The sequence below is a fragment of the Canis aureus genome, chromosome 25 (genome assembly GCF_053574225.1).
Source record: "Canis aureus isolate CA01 chromosome 25, VMU_Caureus_v.1.0, whole genome shotgun sequence".
Taxonomy (NCBI): Eukaryota; Metazoa; Chordata; class Mammalia; order Carnivora; family Canidae; genus Canis; species Canis aureus.
Genome location: NC_135635.1, coordinates 44,763,032 through 44,783,005, shown reverse-complemented (window position 1 = coordinate 44,783,005; position 19,974 = coordinate 44,763,032). Strand labels below are relative to the sequence as shown.

At 41.9% G+C, this 19,974-nt stretch overlaps 1 protein-coding gene across 2 annotated transcripts in view; it reads right to left on the bottom strand.

Annotated features, from left to right (window-relative positions):
- Positions 1 to 16,392, bottom strand: part of ADIPOR2 (adiponectin receptor 2) — a 146,160-nt gene extending 129,768 nt beyond the window's left edge. Inside the window, exons 1-2 of one of the 2 annotated variants that reach the window (XM_077871638.1) lie at positions 16,272 to 16,382; positions 476 to 547 (exon numbers count right to left, since the gene is read on the bottom strand). The gene's annotated coding sequence lies outside the window, so the exon portion shown is untranslated. Of the gene's footprint in view, positions 1 to 475; positions 548 to 16,271 lie in introns of both variants that reach the window. The other variant, XM_077871639.1, reaches the window with a different exon arrangement.
- Between the last annotated feature and the right edge of the window lie 3,582 nt (positions 16,393 to 19,974).

The following is a 19,974-nucleotide window of genomic DNA, read 5'->3' as shown; positions in this document are numbered from 1 at the left end:
GAATGGAGGGATGAATGAACAAATGAATGAACAAATAAAATCTTTAAAAAAAAAATGCATAGTACCATAGGACTATATATACACCTTAAAAGCTGCTCCCAAAGATTCTACTTTCCAATCAGCTTGAAACTAGAAGCTGATACCCTTCCCTCTAGAATCAGAAGTCTCTCAATAACTGGGACATATCAAGAATAAATCAGGTTGCTTAGACAATCCCTAAAGTTTGGGGAAACAACCAAGAGCTAAACAAAGTCAAATGATAAGCTTTCTTTCCTACAAAAGGCCATTCCTTCAAGACTGAAGGATATAGCTGTTTCTCACCTAATGCATAGAAACAAACAGAGAGTCAAGCAAAATAAGAAGATAGGGGTATGTTCCAAACAAAAGAACAAGATAAAACCCCAGGGGGGAAAATCTTTAATGAAATAAAGTTAAGTAAAAAAAAAAAAAAAAGAAATAAAGTTAAGTAACTTACCTGATAAAAAGTTCAGGGTAATGGTCATAAAGATGTTCACTGAACTTGGAGAATGGAGGAACACAGTGAGAACTTTAACAAAGAGAGAGAAAATATAAGAAAGTACCAAACAGAAGTTAAAGAACTAAAAAATACAATAACTGAACTGAGAAACTACACTAGAGGGGTTCAGCAGCAGACCTGATGAAGCAGAAGAAAGAATCAGTGAGCTAGAAAAGAGGGAAGTGGAACTCACCCAATCAGAGCAGCAAAAAGAAAAAAGAATTTTAAAAAGTGAGACAACACCACACAGAATAACATCTGCATTAGAGGCGTCCCAAAAGGAGAAGAGAAAGGAGAAAGGAGCAGAAAATTTATTTGAAAAAATAATGGCTGAAAACTACCCTAACCTGGGGAAGGAAAAAGACATCGAGATTCAGAAAATCCAAAGAATTTCAAAAAAGATAAACCCAGGGAAACCCACACCAGGACACATCATAATTAAAATGTCAAGAGTTAAAGAAGAGGAGAAAAATCTTTAAAGCAGCAAGAGAAAAATAAATCATTATGTAAAGGAGAAAGGTTTCAGGCCAGAAGGAGTGTTATGATGTATTCAAGTGCTGAAAGGGAAAAACATCCAATCTGGAGCACTGTATTTGGCAAGGTTATCATTCAGAATTAAAGGAGAGATAAAGAGCTTTCCAGACAAACAAAAGCTAAAGGATTAGTTCATTACCACTAAATTGGCCCTACAAGAAATGCTAAAGGAATTTCTTTAAGCAGGGTTAGGGGGTGCAGAGGGAAGGGGGGGCGGGCACAAATTAGTAAGAAGAAAACATATAAGAGTAAAAATCCCAATGGTAAATATATAGTAAAGGTAGTGGGTTAATCACTTATAAAACTATTATGAAGTTTAAAAGGCAAAAGTAGCAAAAATAACTGTAACCACAATAATTAGTTACGGGATATACAAAATAGGGATGCCTGGGTGGCTCAGCAATTACGTGTCTGCCTTCTGCTCAGGGCATGATCCTGGGGTCCTGGGATGGAGTCCCACATTGGGCTCCCTGCCAGGAGTCTGCTTCTCCCTCTGCCTACGTCCCTGCCTCTCTCTCTCTGTTTTTCATGAGTAAATAAATAAAATCTTTAAAAAAAAAAATAAGGGATATACAAAATAAAAAGATGTGAATTGCGACAAAATGCAGTCTATTTTAAGCTGATAACAAGTTTGAATACATTCTAACACTTTATATTTTTACACCTCCCCGTAACTTTCTGTTTTTGATGTCACATTTTGCATCTAATATCAGAGAAATACAAGGGATCATAAGAAATTACTATGAACAATTATATAACCACAAATTTAATGAACTAGAAAAAAATAGATAAATTAATAGAAACATAGTCTTCCAAAACTGATTCATGAAAAAATAGAAAATTGGAATAAGCCAATTACTGCAAAGGATTTTTTGCAGATGAAAACTAGACATTGTAGTGATCATTTTGCAATGAAATGTCAAATCATGTTGTACACCTGAAAACTAATATGATGTTGTATGTCAACTATACTTCAATTTTAAAAAGCTACAGTAGCATAAATGAATTGCAAAACATAACGTGTTTTGAAATAAACAAGTCACAGTAGAATACATACAATATGATTTTACTTATACAAAAATTTAAAAATATAGGCAAAACTAATTTATTGTTTTCGGTTAGATACGCAGTCAGCTTTATTTTTTTAAAATAAATTTATTTTTATTGGTGTTCAATTTACCAACATACAAAATAACACCCAGTGCTCATCCCATCAAGTGCCCCCCTCAGTGCACGTCACCCATTCACCCCCACCCCCCACCCCCCTCCCCTTCCACCACCCCTAGGTCGTTTCCCAGAGTTAGGAGTCTTTATGTTCTGTCTCCCTTTCTGATATTTCCCACACATTTCTTCTCCCTTCCCTTATATTCCCTTTCACTATTATTTATATTCCCCGATGAATGAGACCATATAATGTTTGTCTTTCTCCCACTGACTTACTTCACTCAGCATAATACCCTCCAGTTCCATCCACGTCGAAGCAAATGGTGGGTATTGGTCATTTCTAATGGCTGAGGAATATTCCCTTGTATACATAAACCACATCCTCTTTATCCATTCATCTTTCGATGGACACCGAGGCTCCTTCCACAGTTTGGCTGTTGTGGACATTGCTGCTAGAAACATCGGGGTGCAGGTGTCCTGGCGTTTCATTGCATCTGTATCTTTGGGGTAAATCCCCAACAGTGCAATTGCTGGGTCGTAGGGCAGGTCTATTTTTAACTCTTTGAGGAACCTCCACACAGTTTTCCAGAGTGGCTGCACCAGTTCACATTCCCACCAACAGTGTAAGAGGGTTCCCTTTTCTCCGCATCCTCTCCAACATTTGTGGTTTCCTGCCTTGTTAATTTTCCCCATTCTCACTGGTGTGAGGTGGTATCTCATTGTGGTTTTGATTTGTATTTCCCTGATGGCAAGTGATGCAGAGCATTTTCTCATGTGCATGTTGGCCATGTCTATGTCTTCCTCTGTGAGATTTCTGTTCATGTCTTTTGCCCATTTCATGATTGGATTGTTTGTTTCTTTGGTGTTGAGTTTAATAAGTTCTTTTTTCTTTTCTTTTTTCTTTTTTAAGATTTTATTTATGTATTGAGACAGAGAGAGAGGCAGAGGGAGAAGCAGGCTCCATGCAGGGAGCCCGACGTGGGACTCGATTCCAAGTCCCCAGGATCACACCCCAGGCTGCAGGCGGCATCAAACTGCTGCGCCACCGGGGCTGCCCAATAAGCTCTTTATAGATCTTGGAAACTAGCCCTTTATCTGATACGCCATTTGCAAATATCTTCTCCCATTCTGTAGGTTGTCTTTTAGTTTTGTTGACTGTATCCTTTGCTGTGCAAAACCTTCTTATCTTGATGAAGTCCCAATGGTTCATTCTTGCTTTTGTTTCTTTTGCCTTCGTGGATGTATCTTGCAAGAAGTTACTGCGGCCGAGTTCAAAAAGGGTGTTGCCTGTGTTCTCCTCTAGGATTTTGATGGAATCTTGTCTCACATTTAGATCTTTCATCCATTTTGAGTTTATCTTTGTGTCTGGTGCAAGAGAGTGGTCTAGTTTCATTCTTCTGCATGTGGATGTCCAGTTTTCCCAGCACCATTTATTGAAGAGACTGTCTTTCTTCCAGTGGATAGTCTTTCCTCCTTTATCGAATATTAGTTGACCATAAAGTTCAGGGTCCACTTCTGGGTTCTCTATTCTGTTCCAATGATCTATGTATCTGTTTTTGTGCCAGTACCACACTGTCTTGATGCAGTCAGCTTTAAAAGAAAAAAGTGGGGCAGCCCGGGTGGCTCAGAGGTTTAGCGCCGCCTTCAGCCCAGGACCCAGGATGGAGTCCCACGTCGGGCTCCCCGCATGGAGCCTGCTTCACCCTCTGCCTGTGTCTCTGCCTCTCTCTCTCTCTCTCCCTCTCTCCTCTTTCTGTGTTTTAGGAATAAATAAAATCTTTAAAAAAAAATTAAAAAGAAAAGAAAAAGCACAGAAATGAGGAAGTTTGATCAAAGAGTGACATACAAGTGCCCCCCCCCTTTTTTAAAGATTTTATTTATTTATTCATGAGGCACATAGAGAGAGAGGCAGAGACACAGGCAGAGAGAAGCAGGCTCTATGCAAGAAGCCCGATGCAGGACTTGATCCCTGGATTCCAGGATCACGCCCTGAGCCAGGGGCAGACGCTCAACTGCTGAGCCATCCAGGTTTCCCACAAGTGGCTTTTGAGGTATAATAATGTTCCATATCATGGCTTGGGTACATTTTATTGCTATTTTTTTTAACTACTTTTTATTCCAGGATGCCTGGGTGGCTCAGCAGTTGGGCATCTGCCTCCAGCTCAGAGCGTGATCTCAGAATGCCTGGATCAAGTTCTGCATCAGGCTCCCTGTATGGAGCCTGCTTCTCTCTCTGTGTGTGTCTCTCATGAATGAATAAATAAAATCTTTAAAAAATTAAAAAATTAAATTAAATTAAATTAAATTAAATTAAATTAAATTAAAAAAGGGATGCCTGGGTGGCTCAGTGGTTGAGCAGCTGCTGTTGGCTCAGGGCATGATCCTGGGGTTAGGGGATTGGTCTGCATCCGGCTTCCTGTATGGAGCCTGCTCCTCCCTCTCCCTGTCTCTGCCTCTCTCTGTGTGTCTTTCATGAATAAGTAAATAAAATATTTAAAAACAAATAAACTACTTTTTTCCCCATTCATTTATAAAATATTGAGAACCTACTCTCAGTCCATCCCTGTGCTGGGTGTTCGAGATACAACAATAAACAAGTTAGACAAGTCCTCATTGAGTAGTTTGATAGGAATTAGATTTATGAATACCAATAACCTTTTTTGCAGAAGTAGAAAACTGATTCTAAAACTAACAGGAAAAAGCAAGGAACATGGAATTGCCAAAACAATCTTGAAAAGAATAGTCAAAGGGCTTACACTTCTCAGCTTCAACTTCAACTTCTCAGCTTCAAAATTTACTTCAAAGTTTGATTAATTACAGTAATCAAATAATATGATATTGGCATAAGAATAAACATATCAATGGAATAGAATGAATAGTCTAGAAATAAGCCCATATATCTATGGTCAGTTGATTTCCAACAAGGGTGTCAAGATCGCTCATTTGGAGAAAGGATAGTCTTTTCAATAAATGGTGCTGGGGCAAAAGATATCCATATTCAAAATCATAAATTTAGGCCTCTACCTCACACCATATACAAAAATTAACTCAAAATGGATCAAAGATTGAATGTCAGAACTAAAAGGATGAAGTTCTTAGAAGAAAACATGGGTATTAATCTTCATGATCTCAGATTAGCAACAATGTCTTAGATATGATAACTAAAACATAGCCAACCAAAGAAAGATAGATAAATTAGATTTTATAAAATGACTTTGGGAGTGCCTGGATGGCTCAGTCCATTAAGCATCTGACTCTTGATATTGGCTCAGGTCATGATCTCAGGATTGTGGGGTTTAGCCATGCATCCAGCTCCATGCTCAGCAGGCTGTCTGCTTAAGATTCTCTCCTTTTGGGATGCCTGGGTGGCTCAGCGGTTGAGTGTCTGCCTTCAGCTCAGGGCGTGATCCTGGAGTCCTGGGATCAAGTCCCACATTGAGCTATCTGCATGGAGCCTGCTTCTCCCTGCCTATGTCTCTGCCTTCTCTCTGTGTCTCTCACGAATAAATAAATAAAATCTTTAAAAAAAAGATTCTCTCCTTTTCCCTCTGCCCCTCCCCCTGATCATGCTCTCTCTTTCTCTCTCTCAAATAAATAAATTAATTAAATCTTTTAAAAAAGGAAAGTCTTTTATGTAACAAAAAAGAAAAAAGACAAGTCACAACATGGGAGAAGTATTTAAAACATATTTTGATAGGAGTCTAGATCTAGAACATATCAAGAACACTTATAACTCAATAAAAAAGAAAACAGCTCAATTTAAAAATGGACAGGGGTGCCTGTTTCCCCATTTGGTAGAACGTGAGGCTCTTAATCTCAGCTCCACTTTGGGCAGGGAGCCTACTTAAAAAAGAAAAAGACAAAAGATTTGAAGAAACATTTCCCCACAGAACATCTATAGATGGCCAAAAAGCACTTGAAAAGATGCTCAACATCATTAGTCACTAGGGAAATACAAATCATTTTGCATAAAAATAAAAAACCATAATGACTAGGATAGCTACAAATAAAAAGAAGAAAGAAACCACAGACAATAACAAGTGTTCGTGCAGATGTGAAAAAAAGTGGGACCCTTAAGCATTGCTGGTGGTAATGTAAAATGATGCAGTCACTGTGGAAAACAGTCTGGTAGTTTCTCAAAAAATTAAATATAGATGATTCAGCATCATCTCTAGGTTCATGCTAAAGAGAATTGATAAGATATGTTTACACATACAAACATACATACATACAAACACATAGATATGAATGTTTCTTGCAGCATTATTCCTGAGAGCCAAAAACAGTAAATAACCCAAACATCCATCAATCGATAAGTGAGTAAACAAAATGTATTATCCATACAATGGAATATTCTTTGGCCATAAAAAGGAACGAAGTACTAGTACACATTACAATTGGATGATCCTTGAAAACATTTTGCTAAGTGAGAGAATGATCTAATTCCATTTATATGAAATGTCCAAAACAGGTAAATCCATAGAGACAGAAAGTAGATTAGTAGTGGGGCGCCAGGGTGGCTCAGTTAGATAAGAGTTAAGCGTCTGACTCTTGATTTCTGCTCAGGCATGATCTCAGGGTTGTGAGATTGGGCTCCATGCTGGGCATGGAATCTGCTTAGGATTCTTTATGCCCTTCCCTCTTGCCTTCCCTCATTCCTACAAAAAAATAAATAAATAAAAGTAGATTAGTGGTTGCTAGGGACTAGGGTAAGAGAAGAATTTTGAGTGACTGCTAATGAGTATGGGATTCAATTTTGGAGTGATGAACATGTTCTAGGACCACTGAATTGTACACCTTAAAATGGTGAATTCTATGGTATGGGAATTATATCTCAATAAAAATAAAAAACAATAGCAAAATGAAAAGGATTTATGGGAATTATATCTCAATAAAAATAAAAAACAATAGCAAAATGAAAAGGATTTATGATGTTTCCTGCCATAACTAAGCAGGAAGGGATTTTAAATATCATCTGGTTCAACTCTCATTTTAAAGAGAAGAAACTTGGGATCCCTGGGTGGCGCAGCGGTTTGGCGCCTGCCTTTGGCCCAGGGCGCGATCCTGGAGACCCGGGATCAAATCCCACATCGGGCTCCCGGTGCATGGAGCCTGCTTCTCCCTCTGCCTGTGTCTCTGCCTCTCTCTCTCTCTCTGTGTGACTATCATAAATAAATAAAAATTTAAAAAAAAAATTTTTAAAAAAAAAATAAATAAATAAAGAGAAGAAACTTGAGACCTAGAGGAAGGAAGTGGCTTGTAAAAAGTGACACAGCTAGTCAGCTGATGAATAAGTGTGGGAGCCCAGGACCTTTGCTGCCAGTACAGTGCTTTTTCTTTTTTCTAAATTCTTTAACATGTATGACAATTTTCAGTTATACACAAAAATAGAGCAAATAGCATAAGCTCCTTGTATCCATAACCCAACTTCAATAATCTTCAGAACACAACCAATATTACTTCATCTATGCCATCACCAACTTTCTCCCCTCCCAGGTTATTTCAAAGTGTATCTCAGATCTCACATTACTCATACATAAAGGCTGTAGTACTTGCACATTTTCATATAGTTTTATTTGCATGTTCTATTTCTCACACACATACATACGCATACAAAAGAAAAAATAAATGATCCCTGAAAAAAATGGTGAGCAAAGAAACTGATAAAGCTTTAAATAAATCTAAATATGCATTCACTGTCTAAGTGTATATTATATTGTTGATGAATACATAAAGAAAGTGGAACTAAAGCACCTCATAAAATAGCATGTAAGATAAGGTGGTGCTGTATGAAATTAAAGTTTCTTGTATTTTTCAAAAGGAGGTGAGAGATCCTGAGTCAGCTCCTGTGCAGTGCACTAGAGAACACATACAAGAATGGTCTTAGAACATTCTCCAGAATAGCAAGAGAACTGGAAACAACCTAAATATACATCAGTACAGGAATGGATATAAAATATGGTATATGGGTAGTGTAATACTGTGATGTCATTAAAAGGAATAAACTAGGTCCATGCAGTTTTGTGTGCACAGATCTCAAAAACACATGGATTAAAAACAAGTTTTAAAACAACTTGAATAGTAAATGACTTTGATTTGAATCAAAAAGAAGAACTTATCTGCTCATGGGATGGAGAGGGAGAGGGAAGAACTAAGAATGGTGGTTAAAAGGACTTTTAGCTACACTCATAATATTTTATTTCTTCAGAGAAATAAAGATAAAGCTCATAGGACAAAAGTATACAGTTATAAATCTTAGATTGTGGGACACCTGGGTGACTCAGCAGTTAAGCGTCTGCCTTTGTCCCAGGGCGTGATCCGGGAGTTCTGGGATCAAGTCCCACGTTGGGCTCCCTGCAGGGAGCCTGCTTCTCCCTCTGCCTGTGTCCCTGCCTTCTCTCCATGTCTCTCATGAATAAATAAATGAATAAATAAAATCTTAAAAAAAAAAAACTTTGTGAGAATAGAAGTGTTTGTTATTTGTGTTTTCTATACTATCTGTGCTTAAAATTTTTAAAATATCTTATAAATGTCCTTTAAAAAGAAGAATTACAGAGTCCAAAGAGCACTCTAAAATTTTGGCCTAATGTCATCTATACTATATAAATATATGCTGTATAAATAATCCCCTCTAATTTTCTTGGAGCTATGCACCTGCTCCATGGAAAGATATCCACCACTTTTGCTCTCCATAGTCCCATTTCTAGATTCTGACAAAGTTGATCTACATTTTCAGATTTCCTCTCCTCACAAATTAACTCCAGAATAGAATTCAGGGTAAGTTAGAAAACAACATTCTATTTGAAGTAAAGTCAAAGATAACTCACGAATTAAAGAAAAAATGTTTATCTTGCATTTGTTTTTTATACTTTTTTTTTTAGATTTTATTTATTCATGAGACACAGAGAGAGAGAGAGAGGCAGAGACACAGGCAGAGGGAGAAGCAGGCTCCATGCCCGATGTGGGACTCAATCCTGGGTCTCCAGGATCACACCCCAGGCTGAAAGCAGAGCTAAACCGCTGAGCCACCCAGGCTGCCCTGTTTTTTATACTTACCATATTTACACTGTCATAGTAAAATGCAAGATAAGTGAGAGAATGATCTAATTCCATTTATATGAAATGTCCAAAACAGGTAAATCCATAGAGACAGAAAGTAGATTAGTAGTGGGGCGCCAGGGTGGCTCAGTTGGATAGGAGTTAAGCGTCTGACTCTTGATTTCTGCTCAGGTCATGATCTCAGTAAATCATAGTAAAATAGATTCTATTTCAGATATGTAGGTTTGTGGACAAGGGTACAGGCAAATGTTAAGTAGACCAAAGGAACTGAAGAAACAGACCCAGTGGCAGAGGCTGGATCTAAAAAGGGAAGTATCCCAGGGCAAGTTCTGCCATAGTTAGGGTAGATATCAGCTCCGAGGATAAGGGACAGATGATTATTTGACATTTGGGATATAGTAGCTCCATTAAAAGTGTTGGGTGTTGGGTGAGATTAAAGGTCACGCTGTGGCAACAGTGCAATTGCTGTGGTTATCTACTACTTATGTCAGTATTCCAGCAGATATACAGAATCAATATTCTGGTAAAGGGATTTGGTAATGACTAGTCAAAATCTTAAGAAGGGTAGGGTTTTTGTATTGGTCAAGACTTGTTTAGTTCCTATTAATAGAAACTCAACTCACATAATCGAGTGGCATTGACCTCAGATGCAATGTGATCAAGGTTTAAATGATACACTCAGAACTCTTTTTCACGGGTCATCTATGTAGTCAGGTTTGCTATACTCATGCTCTATAGCAAGTAGCACTCAAATCTCAAATGCTAATGTAACAAGTAATGTCAAAATGTCAATGGCCTATGACAACAAACATTTATTTATTTCATGCTCACAGGTCTGCAGATTGACTATGTTTAGACTAGTATTGGCTGGGTGTGGCTGGGCTCAGGTGGACTCTTGGGTTGGCTACAGATCTACTCCATGTCTTCATCCTGGGACAACACCAGAAGGATGAACAGCTATCTGTTCTCTTCCTGAGCGAGAACAGGAGATCCAAAATTGTTGGTGGAAAGTCATAAGGCCTCAACTTAGAATGGGCACACTAGTCATTTCCATCCATAGTCTACTGGTCAAAGCAAGTCATATGGCCAAGACCAAAGTCAATGGGCATGGATGTAAATTACATTTACTATAGTGGGAGGTGCTGCAAAGTCAAATGGCAAAAGATTAGATAAATGATAGATAGATGATAGATAGATAGAGATGGATAGAGGAGAGAGAGGGAGAGATAGATAATAGATTGATAAATAGGTAAATCTATCTATTTATGTAATTTCAAATTAAGCATGAAGGTTGGAAGCAATAATCCTTGCCCCTGCTTGTCTTCCCCTTAATGTAGGCTCTGTTGTCAAAGGCAAGATGGCTGTTAGCTACTCCTGTCTCACTTTCTCCAAGTGTGACAGTCCTAATAGATAGAGAACATCTTTCCAGGTATCTTAAGTTATTTTTTTAAGGTATTATTTATTTATTCATGAGAGACACAGAGAGAGAGAGAGGCAGAGACACAGGCAAAGGGAGAAGAGACTCTATGCAGGGAGCCCGATGCGGGACTCAATCCCGGGACCCCAGGATCATGCCCTGGGCCAAAGGCAGGTGCTAAACCGTTAACCACCCAGGGATCCTCTCCAGGTATCTTAAGTTTAAAAAAAAGGTCTAAGAAGGGCTCTGTTTGGGCTGGCGTGGGTTCTACTTACTCCTGAACCAACCACCACAGTCAAGGAAGATAGAGTCCTCTGACTGGCCAACCTAGTCCACAGGCCCATACTTTATTATCTGGGGATTAGGAGGGAGATGAAGCCAACCTTCACAGCTTCACCAGGATCACATAAAACTTTAGAGGGTGCCTAAAGGAACCAATACTGGGAAGACATGGACACCGCAGTCTTTAATCTCAATAGGAAACCAGAAGCCTTGGGATGCCTGGGTGGCTTAGTGGTTGAGCGTCTGCCTTCGGCTCAGGGTGTGACCCCAGAGTCCTGCGATCAAGTCCTGCATCGATCTCCCTGCACGGATCCTGCTTCTCTCTCTGCCTGTGTCTCTGCCTCTCTCTCTTTGTGTGTGTCTCTCATGAATAAATAAATAAAATCTTAAAAAAAAAAAAAAAAAAAAGGAATCTAGAAGCCTAGACAAGGAAACCAAGAAAAAATCCAGACCTACCTATGGGATCAATGTGAGAAACTAGGAAGGAAACAGCAGACCTCTGGGCACCAGAATTAAAGCAATGGGACTTAGGCTGAAGCTTCTGTGTACTTCTCATTACTATTGTGCACTGGGGATGGGCCTGGTAGGGATGTGAAGCTCTGGGAACATCCAGCTTTAAGAGCTAGTGGGGGGATCCCTGGGTGGCGCAGCGGTTTGGCGCCTGCCTTTGGCCCAGGGCGTGATCCCGGAGACCCGGGATCGAATCCCACGTCAGGCTCCCGGTGCATGGAGCCTGCTTCTCCCTCTGCCTGTGTCTCTGCCTCTTTCTCTCTCTGTGACTATCATAAATAAATAAAAATTAAAAAAAAAAAAAGAGCTAGTGGGAGAGAAAACAGTATGTATTTAGCGGTATTGGTGAAGTTAAAATGCTGTTTTTTCAGGGATCCCTGGGTGGTGCAGTGGTTTAGCGCCTGCCTTTGGCCTAGGGCATGATCCTGGAGACCTGGGATTGAGTCCCACATTGGGCTCCTGGTGCATGGAGACTGCTTCTCCCTCTGCCTGTGTCACTTTCTCTCTCTGTGACTATCATAAATAAATAAAAATTTAAAAAATGCTGTTTTTTCAAAGGTGAAAAGCTAAGTACCTCTGAATCTCAGGGAACAGCTATACAGCTTCAAGATGAAAACATTGGTGCTAGTGAGAACCACAGGGTAAAATGAGCACTGCACTCACAGGTATTAATACACGGGGGCAACGTGGCAGACCTTTTACCAGATACCAGGTGTAGACTCGTGATTCACAACACTCTATTGGACATTGTCTGATACCTTCATATTGAAAAATGAAATTATAGCTTAGTTGAAGTGAGAAATTTACAAGTAAAGTCTTTTCACAGAGTTGTAAATTATATCACTTCTTAAATTAACAGAATGAAGTCTAAGTCTTTAGTGTAAATTATGTGCTCAGTAAAAGCAAGGTGAATGAATGAACAAATCATCAGGATTCCTGCCGTGAACCAGTTTTGTGGAGGACCTGCGCCACCAATGTGAAAAATATGGGGATAAAAACAGGAAAGAATAAGAAAGAGAGAGTGCCAACCTGAGGGGCAGTGTAGAGAATTGCATGCCATGGAAACGCTAAGGCAGGCAGGTTAAAGTTGGAAGGAAGTGAAGAGGTGACAGCACGGTTGCTCCAAGATGAAGCTGTTGCCTCCAAGGAAGTTCTTCAAAGAAAGCTTTAAAGGGCCCAAGCAGTCCCATGCATGCCCTTCCTGGTTTGATTTATTCTCCCTCCTTTGGGATGGATTACCTCCATCCTCAAATTCTCAGCCCTCAGAAAGGGATGTGACATTAGCACTTGCCTCTCCATGTTTTTCCAGAAAGGGAGTCAGGTTAGAGTGTGGAAGAAGCCAAGAATCACCTGTGGCCCGATTGTTTGGAGTTATGGAAGAGTGTGGAATGAGCCCTGTTTTTTCTAACACCAGAAAAAATAAGATGTATTGAGGGGTTCTTTGGTCTCAGAGAGCAAAAGCTTGTAATATTTCTGACAATTAATTAGAGATTGTTTGAGGGTGGTACAAACAAAAACTACTGTGTCAAGGATTCAAACTGCATCCAATTTGTCTTTCTCCCCAATCCTGCTCCCTGAGCCAGAACTCCTATTTGCTGGACAAATAAACTCCAACTGAAATAAAAGTTCTTTTTAGACAAGGGTGAAGGTTGAATGGGAATATTTTAGCTAGATTTCCCAATCAGTAATGGGTGTTTCAATTTCTCCCTGGTCTGAGTCTGATGGAAGTGATGTTTTCCCACCATTAGGCCATGTACTGATCACATGGTGCCAAGTGGGAGGTTTGGGGTCCAGAGCACGAGTCTGGGCTGGCACACCAGCTGGGTCCTCTCATTGGTAGAGGCACTATAGGGTGACATGCCACAGGACACCTTGTTTTTCACTCAGACTGTTGTTTCAAAAGCAGAATAAAGTGGGTGTTGGGGCAAGCGGGGATTGGGTCATGGCTACACAAAGTTACAAAACCAGTCTTTGGCTGGCATAAGTAGACAGCAATATCTCTCCCAGATACCAGGTTCCCTCTGCCCTAGTTCTAGTCAAAGTTCAGAGACCAGAACTCTCCCTAAAGTGCAGAGCTTGAGATATGCTGGCTCACATATATTATGACACTGTCTTTGGAAAGAAATTCAGTTAGGACACTGGTGAAAAGGTCAAAAAGCAGTGAAATCTCATCCACTTGAACATTGTTAGCAAGCGGTGGCTTTGTGTGAAAGGAGTGGGGCAGAGAGTGCTCTCGCAGCTGCAAATTTTCTCCTCTGTTGGCCATCACAGAAAACAGAAATGGATTTTTTGGATGTTTCCATCTATTGCGAAGGAAATCTAAGACTCACTGCCTTTATCACTTAAGAGCTGTCTGTTTAGTTTGGTTTCCTTGTTGTTGTTGGTTACATATGCATTGTTATGTTAGCAGTGCATGCACACCACGTTTACCTATGAATGTCAAAGTCGAATCTCACTCACACTCTCCTCAGAACACTTACAGGGAGAGGCACCCGGGTGGCTCAGTTGGTTGAGCATCTGCCTTCAGCTCAGCTCAGGATCCCAGGGTCCTGGGATAGAGCCCCATATTGGGCTCTTTGCTCACGGGGAGCCTTCTCCCTGTCCTCTTCGCTCATGCTCTCTTTCTCAAACAAATAAAATCTCGAAAGGAAGAAAGAGGAAAGAAAGAAAGAAAGAAAGAAAGAAAGAAAGAAAGAAAGAAAGAAAGAAAGAAAGAAAGAAAGAAAGAAAGAAAGAAAGAGAAAGAATGAAAATTTATAGGGAAAAAAGTAAAGGAGGGTTTGGTTAAGGATCATGAGGCAATAATACGACTGGTTAAGCATTGCACCTTCAAACGACTAGTGAAAGATTTTAGGCTTGTCAGGATTGTCAGCCACCTGGGTAGGCAACTTTTTTTCCCTCGTAGAAATGGAACCATACAGGGTCCGTCCTTTCGTGACTGGTCTATTCCACTCAGCATGATGTCTTCAAGGTTCATCCACGTTTGTCCTGAGATCTGTATGGCTTGTTTTCCATTGGTTGAATTGTTTGTTTTGTTTTCTTGCTGAGGACTCAGACTTGAAAACAGGATAACCATCTGAAAGTTTGCCTGGCCATGGAGTTTCCTTCCCCCCACCCTAAAACATACTTATCTTTGCCACACAACATTTTTCGGTGTTTTTTTTCCTGCCTTGTTCATTACATAATCTCTGTGTTAGTGGCTGCTTCTAGCTTTTAGCATGGCTCCCGCAGGGGGGATTGGAGGGTGTGCACCCCGGCCTCTCCTCTCTCCTCCAGCAAAGACTTCGGAGCACCAAAGAAGCCTTTCCTTCCAAGGGTAATTGGACGCGACTCCATGCCTAGAGGGCAGGCCATGCCTATCTTCCTCTCTAAGTACAGCAGGCTCTTAACACGTGCTTTTTGTTTGTTTGCTCTTTATAATTATTAAGTAGTACATTCACATGGTTAAATATATACACAGTTGGAATGTGCAGTGAAAAAAATCTCCCTCCCACCCCTAACAGGCGCCCTTGTTCCCCTTGCCAGCGGTCAACACTGTCACCTTGTCTACCCCTCCAGAGACAATTCCATGTAAACAAGCACACAGGTACCTTTTTCACGCAAAAGATACCACCTTATACCCACTAATCTGTATCATGCCTTCTGGAAAAACACAGAAAAGTAAGAGGAAAAAACACAGTTTCATTGTGTTATGAATTGATGAGAATGTTTAGTCATAACTGTTTCTTTTTTTCCTTAGATAAATGAAATGAAATGTTATAGACAAAACTGAAATATTCTACAACCAGAAAAAAGCAGAAAATTCTATGACCTTCACAGCCAATCCTGTTTCCCTCTCCTCCCCATCCCCAGGGTTGAGCAGTATCATGAATTTATTATATCCTTTCAGTAAACTTCTATATTTTCACATGTGTGCATATATATGTTAGTGAACAATTTTGTGTAATTTTTCAATTTACATAATAGCCATGTTTAATATTCATTCCCTCAATTGACAGACATTTAGATTTTTTTAGACTTTTCCTCCCCAAATAATGATGCAGGAAGTGTTTTCTGCATATGTTTTTGTACACACATGTGAAGGTATGTTTAGGATAATTCTGCAGAGGTGGGTTCCCTGGAGCAAAGGATATGTGCATTTTTAATTCTGATAGATTGTTCCAAAGAAGTGGTACCACTTTTTACTCCCACTAACTAGTACCTGTTTCTCCATACCCTCTCTCACACAGTAATTTATCCAAAAATTGTTCATTTTTACTCATCTATTAGGCAAAAAAAAATTGAATTTACATACTCTTATAATTTGAATTTACATTTTTTGTTTTGCTGAAAATGAGATTGATCACTTTTTTATAGTTTGAAAGCCATGCATATTTCTTCTTTTATGATTTTTTGAAGCTCCTTTGCCCACTTTTCTTTTGAGTTAAATGGTCTTATTGACTTCCAACTTTACTTTGCATGTACAAATGAAAATTAGCTCTTTCTCATGATGTACACAACAGCTAATGAAAATTAGCTCTTTCTCATGTTCATTTTCAAATGAAAATTAGCTCTTTCTCATGATGTACACAACAGAGATTTTCCCAGTTTACTGCTAATGTTCTGATTTGCCTTATTATTTTTGTCACATGGAAATTTTATTTTGTATGCCGTCAACTTTATCTGTCTTTACGAATATTTTAAAGTGATGGTACATCTATAGCTTTCTCTTCCTCCTCTTTCACTCTTCCCTTCCTGTTTTCTCCAAATACCAAAATTAATCTGATACCATTCTAACCAAAATCGTACCTCGGATTCCTGGATCTCAGGAAAGATCAGCAGCAGAAGTTACCCAGAGATCACCCAAGTGAACCCTGGGGGTTTGACATAAGCACAGAGGCTCCAGCTGGCTTTGCCTCAACTCTGCCCTGGTGTATATTTATAGGGTGTCCTAAATCAATCTCAAGCACTGACATTTCTGGGACTTCTTACAATCTAGGGGTGCCCTACAACCAAGCTGGTCTGCTTACACTGCTTCTGCCCTAGTCTGACCTCCACCCTTGGAGGCATTGCAGGGAGGCTGGCACATGGGAGGCCAAAATCACAGTGACCTTTGCTTTTTTTTTTATTCTTTTCAATTCCTTCGAATATTCCCCCTTGGAGCCAGGTTTCTCACTGTCAGAGAAAACAAGAATGAACTTTCTGATGTCCACTGGAATCAGAAGATGGTTATGTGTGAACTCATGATTTCCAATCCCTAGAATACAGATGTATAGCTGTGTGCACAATTGTGAGTTTGCTTTTGTGTATTCTTCAAAGGTTACACACACACACACACACACACACACACACATACACGCTTTTCATATTCACTGAAGTTTTCTTCCCTCCCTGTGAACACAAAGCCAGCGTGGCCGGCTATTTCCTTTGCCCTCTTCACATCTCTTCTATCATGAATACAAAGAGCTGCACAAAATATCATTAGTTAAGCACTGCGGTGGGGGGAGGAGGGGTTTAAAAAATAAGACTGAAGAGAAAAACCAAAACAGAGTGGGGGGAATGGGGTAACTGGGTGACGGGCATTAAAAGGAGGGCATGTGATGAGATGAGCACTGGGTGTTATGCTATGTGTTGGAAAATTGAATTTAAATAAAATATTTTAAAAATTAATTGAATTAATTTAATTTTAACTTAAAAGTAAATAAATAAATAAAAGTAAAAAAAAAAATTCTAAAAAGCTCATGAGGGGATCCCTGGGTGGTGCAGCGGTTTGGCGCCTGCCTTTGGCCCAGGGCGTGATCCTGGAGTCCCAGGATCGAATCCCACGTCGGGCTCCCGGTGCATGGAGCCTGCTTCTCCCTCTGCCTGTGTCTCTGCCTCTCTCTCTCTCTCTCTCTCTCTCTGTGTGTGTGAGACTATAATAAATTAAGATAAATAAATAAATAAATAAATAAATAAATAAATAAATAAATAACTCATGAGTTGTTCTGGCCTGAGTGGCGCATTCCTGAGAGGCTTTTTGCCTTCCATGGGACTTCTCAGGGGGCTGACCTTCTGCACCTTCTACAGGCCCTTACATGACTGCATCCTCCCTAGAAACATCTACCCCTGAGCTCTTTCTTCCCTCCCACAGATGCTTACTGAACTTTTAACACCTGTCAGTCACATGTGCTGGGTACAGGCAACCAGCAGTGCCCTGGTGCTGTAGCCTTTGGACACAGATGTACAACCTAATGGACAGAACGTAGTGAATCACTAAATAAAGCAGTGCCCTTCCTTCCAGAAGCCAACCCTCACCAGAAACGGGGGCTATTCGCAGATACCTACTGTAGCCTCAAGAAAAAGTGCTTTTCTCTCTCCTGCTGGAAGAGAGAGCTTTGAAGTACTCTGATCCCCTTGGCTCCCTGGATCTTCACAGGGTGAAAGAGAAGACCTGATCCAGATTAGAATTGGGGGCTGGCCTAAGAGCCCAGAGCAGGCGGTGCTGCTGTGGGAGAAGAGACTATGAGGGCAGGCCAGCCCATCCGTTCTGGTCTCACCTCCTTCCCCCGGAATCCAGACTCCTGTTGTGCTCTAGACAAGACAGCAGACTGATGGTGGCCCTGCTTCCAAAAAGGATCTGACTGATACTGTATCCTTTTTTTTTTTCTGATACTGTATCCTATTCATTCCTTTAGCACTGCAGTCCTGTTCTGTGTTTTGCTCTTAACTTCAGATGGTCCTTCTAGTTCTTTATATTCATAGGCACAGGCTCATAGGCACACAGACCCATGGGGCAACCCATCGTGGACCAGGTATATGAGGGACAGTCCCTACCCTTAAAGAGCTAGTGTTTCAAGAGGCAAAACAGTGGGGTGCCTGGTTAGCTGAGTCAGTTAAGTGTCTGCCTTCAGCTCAGGTCATGATCGGGGTCCTGGGATTGAGTCCCACCTGGGGAAATCCCTGCCCAGCGGGGAGTCTGCTTCTCCCTCTCCCTCTACTCATACTTGCTCTCTCTCTAGTGCTTTCTCTGTCTCAAATAAATAAATAAACATTTAAAAGAAAAACCAGAAGAAGAAGAAGGGAAACAGAAATGCAGACCCCTGCGTTGGTGGTGAGGGGGGCAGCTCCGGAGGTATGAGCAAAACCACCCTGGGGAACTTCCCCGAACCCTCTCCTCTCCTCTCCATAGTGAAGGTTGTCAAGGAAGAAGAGTGAAGTTAGGGACACGTTTGGAGGGAGAGGGGAAGAGAAGTAGCGGAAACCCCTGACACTCCTAGTCTCTAACCTAGGGCGGAGCAGAGTCCGCGGAGGGAGAGGACCCGGAGGGGCCGGGGAGACCCCAGGGGAGGGGACGCCGCTGAGGAGCCGGGAGCTGGAGCCGCTGGGGCCTATCTAGGGGCCCAGGGGCCGGGTTTGCGCTTTTCTTCAGCAAACTCCGCGGGAGGAGGAAGGAACAGAGAAACGAGACAGCGCTAGGTCAAGGTGGGGAGGGAACCGTCCACGGTCACACGGGGGGAGGCGCTTTGAATGTTCGAAAGCTTTATGTATATAGATGCAAGAGACCCTTATGTTTCTAAAGACTTTATTAATTTATTCATGAGAGACACAGAGAGGGAGGCAGACACAGGCAGAGGGAGAGGCAGGCCCCACGCAGGGAGCCCGATGCGGGACTCGATCCTCGGACCCCGGGATCACGCCCTGAGCCCAAGGCAGGCGCTCAACCACCGAGCCTCCCAGGCGCCCAGCAAGAGGCCCTGGTTACCCTGCGGGGCAGGGACGAGATCGCCTGCGGGCTCTGAGGAGGCCCTGAGCCGGTGGGAGAGGCAGTAAGGGGTTTCCTCGGAGGTCAGGCTGCGAGCCCCGCTCTGCGCCCGGCAGCGCGCGGGCGCTGGGGTCCGAGGGGGCCCGGCCTGGCGGGGGAGGCCGGGTGCGGAGGAGGGGGTGCGGGAGGGAGGTCAGGGAAGCACCGCGCAGGGGCGAGGCTGGGGGAGGCCGGGGCGCGGGAGCCGGGCTGTGGGGCTGCGCGGGACGAGTCCACAGCGGCTGCCACCTGCTGTCCCCGACGGGAAGGCGAGGAGGAGGAGGCGGCCCGGGCCCCCGCGGTGGGCAGGGGGAAGGACTGCTGCAGGGCTTGCAGGGCAAGCTCTGAGATGGAAGAGCTGCAGGCAGGAACCACCCCCCTACCTACCCCCACCCCCCCACCTGCACCCCCAGACCACAGCGTGGGGGCACTGGAGAAGGAAGAGCCTTTACCCTCAGAGAGTTTTTCGGTTTTGCAACTAGAAGACGCTGTCAGGGAAAATCCAGAATCCATTTAGGGCAAGAAGGAGTGAGAATGTTTTACGATGAGTAATTCAAGGCTCTGTAAGATTTTCATTGACTCTTCTGTATACTTCCCCTAGAACCAGAGTTGACTTACAAGAGGTGGATGAGGATTAAACCCCAGGGCCTCTCTCTTGCTTTGTAAGGCTCTAGTCATAATTTTGTATTCAGGATTTTTTCATTGCCCCCTCCCCCCGACCCCCATTGC